Raw genomic sequence first — 7,909 nt, forward strand, 5'->3', positions numbered from 1 at the left:
GTTTAGTTAAACAACTTGGTGTGCAGGCCAGGCCTAAGTTAAGACAACAACAGACCCAAGGAAGCAACCACACGAACTGGGAAATAGAGAGAAGACAGGAGGTGAATGCAAATGTCTGGAAGGTAGCAACATAAAACTCCAAACCCTTCTCTGGCCTTTTATCTGTAGTTAATAAGCCTCCTTGAAGAAATGGATTTGGGGAAAGAAGGTTTAAGGTAGGAGAGAGAGGAAGCATAATGGATGCGATTAGAAATGGGAACCATGGGGGCAGCAAGAAAGGAGACGTAGGTAAGTGTGAGAGGTGAGGAGCGGTTAGCCAACATTCAGGGTCTTGCAGGTTATCTTTTTGACAGAAACAAATTGATGAGGAAGTCAGATTTTTTTTTTTGATGCAATCTTGTTTATTTACAAAGAATGTACATAAAGTCTTGTTTCCCTGAATACAGCAGGAATCAGAAGACAGTTTCCTTATTCAATATTCTCAGACTCTTTTTCCAGCTATCACTATGACGAAAGAGTTCTTTGTCTGAGCTTTCTCATATTCTCTATGATGTGAATGACACAGGGATGCCCATTTGTGATCAATATAGGAACATGTTTGAACAAACATTTTGTAATTATAGAACCCTGAATGCTTTAACTGATGAAATTAAAAAGGGACATTTCAGGCATTCCAAAGCAGGTTCTTGGGACACAGGGTCATCACATGAAGAATAGAGTCTCCTGATCAAACTGGGATGGAAGGTGTTTTTGGTGTTAGGAGGACAAACCAATCCAGTTTCTTTCTTTGACGGGGTTACTGACCTAGTGGACAGGGAGGCGGGAGCAGTAGATGTGATATATCTGGACTTTAGTAAGGCTTTTGACACACTCTCACAAGACATTCTGATAAGCAAAGTAGGGACATATGGTCTAGATGAAATTACTATAAGATGGGTGCACAAATGATTGAAAGTCTGTACTCAAAGAGTAGTTATCCATAGTTATCTCAAATTGGGGGGACATATCAAGTGTGGTCACGTAGGAGTCTGTCCTGGATCCAATACTATTCAGTATTTTCACTGGTGACTTCCATGATGGAATAGAGAGTATGCTTATAAAATTTGCAAATGACACTAAACTGGGAGGGGTTGCAAGCACTTTGGAGGACTGGATTAAAATTAAAAATGATCTTGATAAATTGGAGAATTGGTCTGAAATCAATAAAGATTAAATTCAATAAAGATAAGTATAAATTACTATACTTTGGAAGGAAAAAAATCAAATGCACAAATAAAAAATGGGAATAACTGGCTAGACAGCAGTACTAAAGAAAGAGATCTGGGGGTTATAGTGGATCAGAAATTGAATATGAGTCAACAATGTGATTCTGAGGCAAAAAAGGAAATGTCATTCTGGGATATATTAAAAGGAGTGTCATATGTCAGACACGGGCAGTAATTGTCCCACTCTGCTCAGCACTGGTGAGGCCTCAGATGGAGTACAGTGTCTTTCAGAAAGATGTGAACAAAGATGTGGAGAGAATCTGGAGGAGAACAACAAAAATGATAAGAGGTTCAGAAACCTGACCTAAGAGGAAAGGTTGAAAGAACTGGGCACGTTTAGTTTAGAGAAGAGAAGGGAGACATGAAAAGTCTTCACATATATAAAAAGGTTGTTATAAAGAGGATGGTGATAAATTGTTCTCCATGTCCACTGAAGGTAGGACAAGAAGTAATGGGCGTAACTGCAGCAAGGGAGCTTTAGGTTAGATATTAGGAAAATCGTTCTAACTATATTAATAGGTAAGTACTGGAATAGCTTGCGAAGGGAGGTTGCGGAATCCCCATCTTTGGAGGATTTTAAGAACCGGTTGGATAAACACGTGTCAGGAATCATCTAGTGTATACATTGTCTTGCCTCAGCAAGGTGGAGCTGGATTAGATGACCTCTTGAGGTTCCTTCCAGTTCTAAAAAAGACAAGAAGTGTATTTGTTATCTAAGTGCCTTCCAGAATTGCATTAAGTAATGTGATGAGCGGCTGTCATTTGTGAGTCTTTCCTTCTTTCTCTCCTTGTACCTGTGTGTGGATTTAAAAGATGTATTTTCTTGTCAATTGTTATTTGATGACTGCTGTGCCATGTGTTTTGTTATTGAAGGCAGGCTGAAGAAGCACACTATGACCTTGGAACAGAAGGTAGTGAGATTTGAGGAGTTTTTTAGATCCTGAGGCTGTTCATTCCAAACTTTGCAACTGGCCCTCTAGAAAGCTGTGTCTTCTGGCAAAACAAGCTTTACCCTTGCAGTAGACATCCTATTTCTATTGTTAAACTAAATACTAGTGTTAAGGAATTTCACAATGTAAAAATTTAACAAAGAATGCAAAACATTTTTAATGATAGATTTCTTAGTATCAGTAAGGTTCTCTCATGCCTGTTCTGTCGAATTGAAGCTATTTTCTGGCTGCAGCTGGGCAGGTGCAATGCTGGGCAAAGGTGAAAAGGGCACAAATCTCAAGCAAAATGGTACTCCACTGAATGGTAGGCAAGGCTTATATCTAACATGGTCTACAGTGCTCCTTGACTCCATGGTGGCATGGCCAGTTGAATTGAGGAAACATAGCTGAGCCTCTTCTACCTCCATAATATGCTTGGTTACCCATGCTGCTGTTTTTAGGACTAGCAGTAAATAGTGCTGCAGCCCCCTGATGCCAGCTGAACAATTCCACCTGTGAAGGCAGAAAGGCTTAGGAAATCTCTGCTTGCCCAGCATCGCTCCACTGCCTCAGACAAGCTCGAATTTGGTCCCTTTGATGTCAATGGGACTACTCTCATGAATAAAGTTAAACACATGCTTACATGCTTTCAGGATCAAGGCCTAAGTCTTTAGTAACAGCTTTAAGAAACCTTGATGATACCGATATGTGTGAGGAATATACATTGTCATCAGGTAGCCAACAAACAAACCTTATTTCTTATCAATTAATATACAATTTTGACATGTTGCACAACAGCATAAATATAACGCTATGCAAAGAATTCCCTTGAGAGAGAGATTGCTGAAGGCATAATTATATTTGAGCATTTACAGCTCTGCACTGCTGAATGCAGTAATTATCTCTAGTATAGAGCAAGTCTGGTAATGACTGTCTCCTGTTTTCCCATGTGAAGCATGCTCAGAAGTACACGAAGATCAGATGTGCCTGTAGGGTAAGGGATAGTACTTGACTGTCTACCACAGAGAATAACTTAACTGCCCCCAACAGCAGCTAAAGTGGTAAAAAATTTTGTCATGCAAGAGTTTTCCACAGGAATATGCTGATGTGACAGAACTGAAAATATTCTCTATGAATGTATTGGACATGAGGCAGGCAGGCTAGCTAGCTGGCCAGTCCACCTACACACCTGGTTTCCTGACAGCCTGCCCAGCTCCCTGGGACACCCAGTTCCTTATCAGCTTCCCTGGTGGGATCCCATGTCCTCTTCCTTCTCCTCCTACTGGTGTGGATGGAGAGACCCTCCAGGCCAGATTTCCAGCTGCAAAAGATACAGAGGTACTATTGTGAGCGTATTCACAAGATAAATGGAAACTTGGTATACTGAACTCGCTCCCCTTGATCCACGCAAGTTGCAAGCACTACATTCTCACTCCTCCTTGGGATTCATAGAGCATGGCAGCAGTCCCAGCCGTCATGATTCTGGCCCAGGGAAGAGGGGGTGAGTTGGGACAATAATGGGGGGGCATGGGCATGAGTATTTGTGTCTAGGGTAATTGAACTGAATACTGGCACTGTTCTCCACATACGCCTCCTACTCCAACACCTCCTCACTGTTCACTCCAGGAGCCTCTGACTCTGACTTCTCTGAAGTATCCACAGGGCTCTGGGGGGTAGTCATGGGGTCTCCACTGAGGATGGCATACGACTCTTTGTAAAAGTGGCATGTCTGAGGCTCTGCACCAGAGTGACTGTTGGCCTCCTTTGCCTTCTGGTATGCCTGCCACAGCTCCTTGACTGTCACATGGCACTGCTGCACATCCCTCTTGCAGCCCTTCTCCCCCATGCTCTGAGCAATGTGCTCATGGGTATAAACATTTCTATGGCTGGATCGGAGCTGGTGCCTGCACAGCCTCTTCTCCCCACTTACCCAAGAGATCCAACACCTCCTGTGTACTCCAGGCAGGAGCGCATCTGCATCGTGTAGCCAGAATGGTCAGTATATCTAACTTTTCCATAGAGCCAAGTTCCATTTTTAATTGACTAACTTCAGATGAGCACATGTACTATATGTTTCTTTGTGGATGAAATTTTTGTCATTTATTATTTATTATTGTTGTGACATTACCCAGGTATAATCTGGACTGCTGAATTACTGTGCCTCCTCAGTTCTCCAGCCTGGGATGCCTTTTACACTTCTGTACTGGTGAACAGCCACTCCTGGCCAGTTAACACACAGCCTCCAGCATGTAACTTACTCCTAGCTGCACGGTATTGAGTGCTACTAGCTAGCCACTCACTAATTACACTGCAGAAAAACACCAGCAGATTCTCTAGGCCCAGAATTTTGCCCAGAAATGTGCATCTTGTATTGCCCAGCACCTTGCTGAACAATGCAAGTGCATATAAAATCCATCATTTTGTCAAAGGAAAATGATATGCACCAGCTTTGTTATCCCAAATAGAGTTTCCCGCACACGTTAATCCATACACACTGGTTAGATAAAATGGTGAAACAAAGTTATTAACTATAGAAAGAAAAGAGAGATTTTAAGTGACTACAAGTAATGAGGTATAAAGGTCAGGATTGGTTACAAAAGAAATAAAAAGATAACATGCAAGCTAAACGCCTAACTTAACAAGCTAAGTGAACTTAAAAGCAAAAAGGTTGCTCTCACCATAAGCTTACAGCAGTCTGTATTGGCCTGCTTCAGCCAGGACTCCTCCCTCCCCCCCCCGCCCAAGTTTAGTTCTTTAAGAGTCGTTGATGTCATGAGCAGAGATGAAGGAGGAAAGTGAAGTCAAGCATTTTTCTCCCTTCTTTATAATTCAATTCCTTGTGCTAGAAACATCATTGCTGAGCCATGGTGACAAACACCTTCTTGTGGATGTGAGGTTTGAACTGTCCTTGTGATTAAATGTAAATTTCTTGTTCACATCTTCCCCCTGCCAGAAAATGGTCACTTAACTCGGTGATAGCCCACTTGACTTTGTTGAAATCTGTCTGGAGGTGCCAGTGTGTCTTTGTCTTGGAAGACTGGTTTGGGCCTGCCTTTCTAACTCTGGATTACAATGATGTTATACAGTAGAAACTTATAACTTTACATGCAGTGTTGATACACGTATTTTATCAGGACAATAATGTTCCGCATATTATGAGTTTTCAAATCTGGGGTGGTGCTGGGAGGGGGCTTGTTGGAGCTATAGCTAATCCAAAATTTTCCCCCCATAGCCAGACCATAGGAGCTGCCACTCTCCAGCCTCTCAATTCTAAAGGCGGAATAGAGAGAGCAGCAGTGGCTGCTGGCTGTCCACCCAGCTGTAGCAGTAGCAAAGAAGTAAGCCCAGGCAGGGAGCCGGGGTATCTAAGAGCAGCTCTTGGCCCATGTCGCTGCCCTCCAGGGCAGATGGCGGGTCCGGGACTCCCCACAGTGGCCCAGACTGACCTGCTTCAGCCCGGGCTCCTGGGCCCTGCCCCCCACAGTTGCTGCTCCCTGAGGGTTCTGCTGGCCCCAGAACCAGGTCCCTTGCTGAGGCAGTTCGTACTGGCTGTGAGCAACCAGCGCCCTGCACTGCCCAGCTCTGGCTTCCGGCCTCTGACCTGGCCTGGAGGGCCTGGGGTCTCATAGCAAGGGGGGCACAGCTCCCCCAATTTTCCCCACCTCAGCCCCTCCCCCCACCAGGAAGAGGCTTGTGCCTCCCCCCATTTCAAATGATACCTCACAAGGCATAATTTATACAAAATGTATCATAGTCTTGTAAAAGTGGTGAACACTAGTAATTATGACAGTCTATAGCATTATTAATTGTACTGCAGAAGCACCTAGGAGCCCCAGCCATGGAGCAGGACCCCATTGTGCGAGATGCTGTACATGCTTAAAAATATTCATTTCCTAAATGTCCCATTAAAGGTATCATTGTAGGTCAGCATTTTTCTGTACCACTGCCAACACCAGTCTTTTTGGACCCCATTGTGCGAGGTGCCAACACCTTTTATGGTCTTTATTTAGTTATAATACTGGCTGACTCTGTTGCAGTAAATCTATTTGATTACACAGGAGCATGTGCCTTTTTCTCTGTCGTTTTCTCCACTGTAGATTGTCAGGCTTGTTTTAGTAGTTTTGAATTGTTTCCTGTCAGTTGTTTAAATAGGTCAATTCTGAGAAATTTTATTAACGTTGTTCAACTGGTAAAAATTTTTTTAGACCCTTTTCTTAAAAAAAAAAATAGGTAAAGTAACGCGTCTTGCTTGTAAAAGCTGTCAGCTTGCTGTGGCTATTGATGTTTTCTCTGCACACAGAACAGGTACAGTATGGATGCTGTCAGTACAAGTGTCCCCAGTGCCCATCCAATGTGCCTTAAACCCTGCTCTGGAGGAACCACTTCTAGAAACAAGAGATTAGTTCAGGCTCCATGTCCATTCCAATATTGGCCTCTCTGCTGAGACTGTCACTAAGTGCACATTGCAATGGAAGATTTTATTGATGTGGCAATGGACTAGCATCACAGATTTACTTTACACTGGATGCTAAACAGTTATCAGATGGCAATGACTTGCAGTCGCTACTGACCTGGCCAGCTTTGAATAGATAAAATAAAGATGAGAACTCTGGACTGTTTTACCAATCCATGAGTCTCTCAGTCTTTACAATGTGTACACATTTGGCCATATTCCAGAGAGTGGCTATAGGGATTCTGTGCCTGCTCTCTTTCAAAGAACTCTTTGTTTCTTTTCAGTGGAAGAGTTTATTTTCTTTTAAGCTTTGCATCCAGTTTTGTTCTCTTAATTGTTCTCATTTCTTCACTTTTATAACATGCACTGCACATACGTTATCTACGGCAGATGGTAATTCTACAATAAATCATCTCTTTTGAGCAGTAAAAGTTAATTGAAACAAACTGAAACTATGTAGGTCATAATTAGTGTTACAATTACGCAGCTCTCCAGTCTGTGTTTTGATCTACTGTATCATTCTTACGCTGTTTTTACAAAGACCTCTCTGTTTACATGGTGTATTTCTTACTGAGCTGCAGTGACGCAGGTTTTTACATTAGTCATCAAGGTCATATCCCTTCTGGAAAGTAAAATGTTAGCATTATTATAGACTTCAACCGCATCCTCATCTGCTGTGTGCAGACTCCAAGCACACTGCTGGTTCTGAACCGTGCAAGTTATGTTACTGTGACATAGAATTCAAAACAATAGCCCCACTTTCTGCAAGATTCTCCTCAAGGTTGAGAGTTGATGCAGATTTTAGAGAATTTAAGCTAATGACAGAACTTACCTTTATTTCTGTTATGAAATCTCAGCATGATAGTTTCCCTCTTTGCCTACGTTTCCTGTAAGCCGCGCAGCTGCTCAGCAGCCTATTTAGGGCCGTGCACGCGCTCAAGGAACCTGTCCAGGGACCTGCTGGTGCCTCTCCCCCGCTCCCCACCTTCCCTGGGCCCCAACCTGCTGCAGCTGGGGCATGAGGCCCCAGCCCCATGCCCTCCCAGCCCCAACTCTTCTGTGTCGTGGCCTGGCCCCACTTCCATACCTAGAAGGAATCATTTGGACAGGGAATGTTTAGATAAATGCAATCAGGTTTATTTTTTTATTTTGGCTTGTGGATCTCCTCTGTGCTAACCCCAGATGCTGTTGTTTGCTTGTAACCTTTAAGCTGAACCCCCAAGAAGCTATTTTGGGTGCTTAATTTTTGGAATTGCTCTTTT

At 43.2% G+C, this 7,909-nt stretch overlaps 1 long non-coding RNA gene across 1 annotated transcript; it reads right to left on the bottom strand.

Moving 5' to 3' along the window:
- Positions 1-398: 398 nt before the first annotated feature.
- Positions 399-7,583, bottom strand: LOC125635004 (uncharacterized). Its single transcript, XR_007356111.2, has 3 exons — positions 7,480-7,583; positions 3,384-3,515; positions 399-1,949 (listed from the first exon to the last, which is right to left on the bottom strand). It is a non-coding gene; the product is annotated as an uncharacterized LOC125635004 (long non-coding RNA).
- Between the last annotated feature and the right edge of the window lie 326 nt (positions 7,584-7,909).

The sequence above is a fragment of the Caretta caretta genome, chromosome 3 (genome assembly GCF_965140235.1).
Source record: "Caretta caretta isolate rCarCar2 chromosome 3, rCarCar1.hap1, whole genome shotgun sequence".
Classification (NCBI taxonomy): Eukaryota; Metazoa; Chordata; order Testudines; family Cheloniidae; genus Caretta; species Caretta caretta.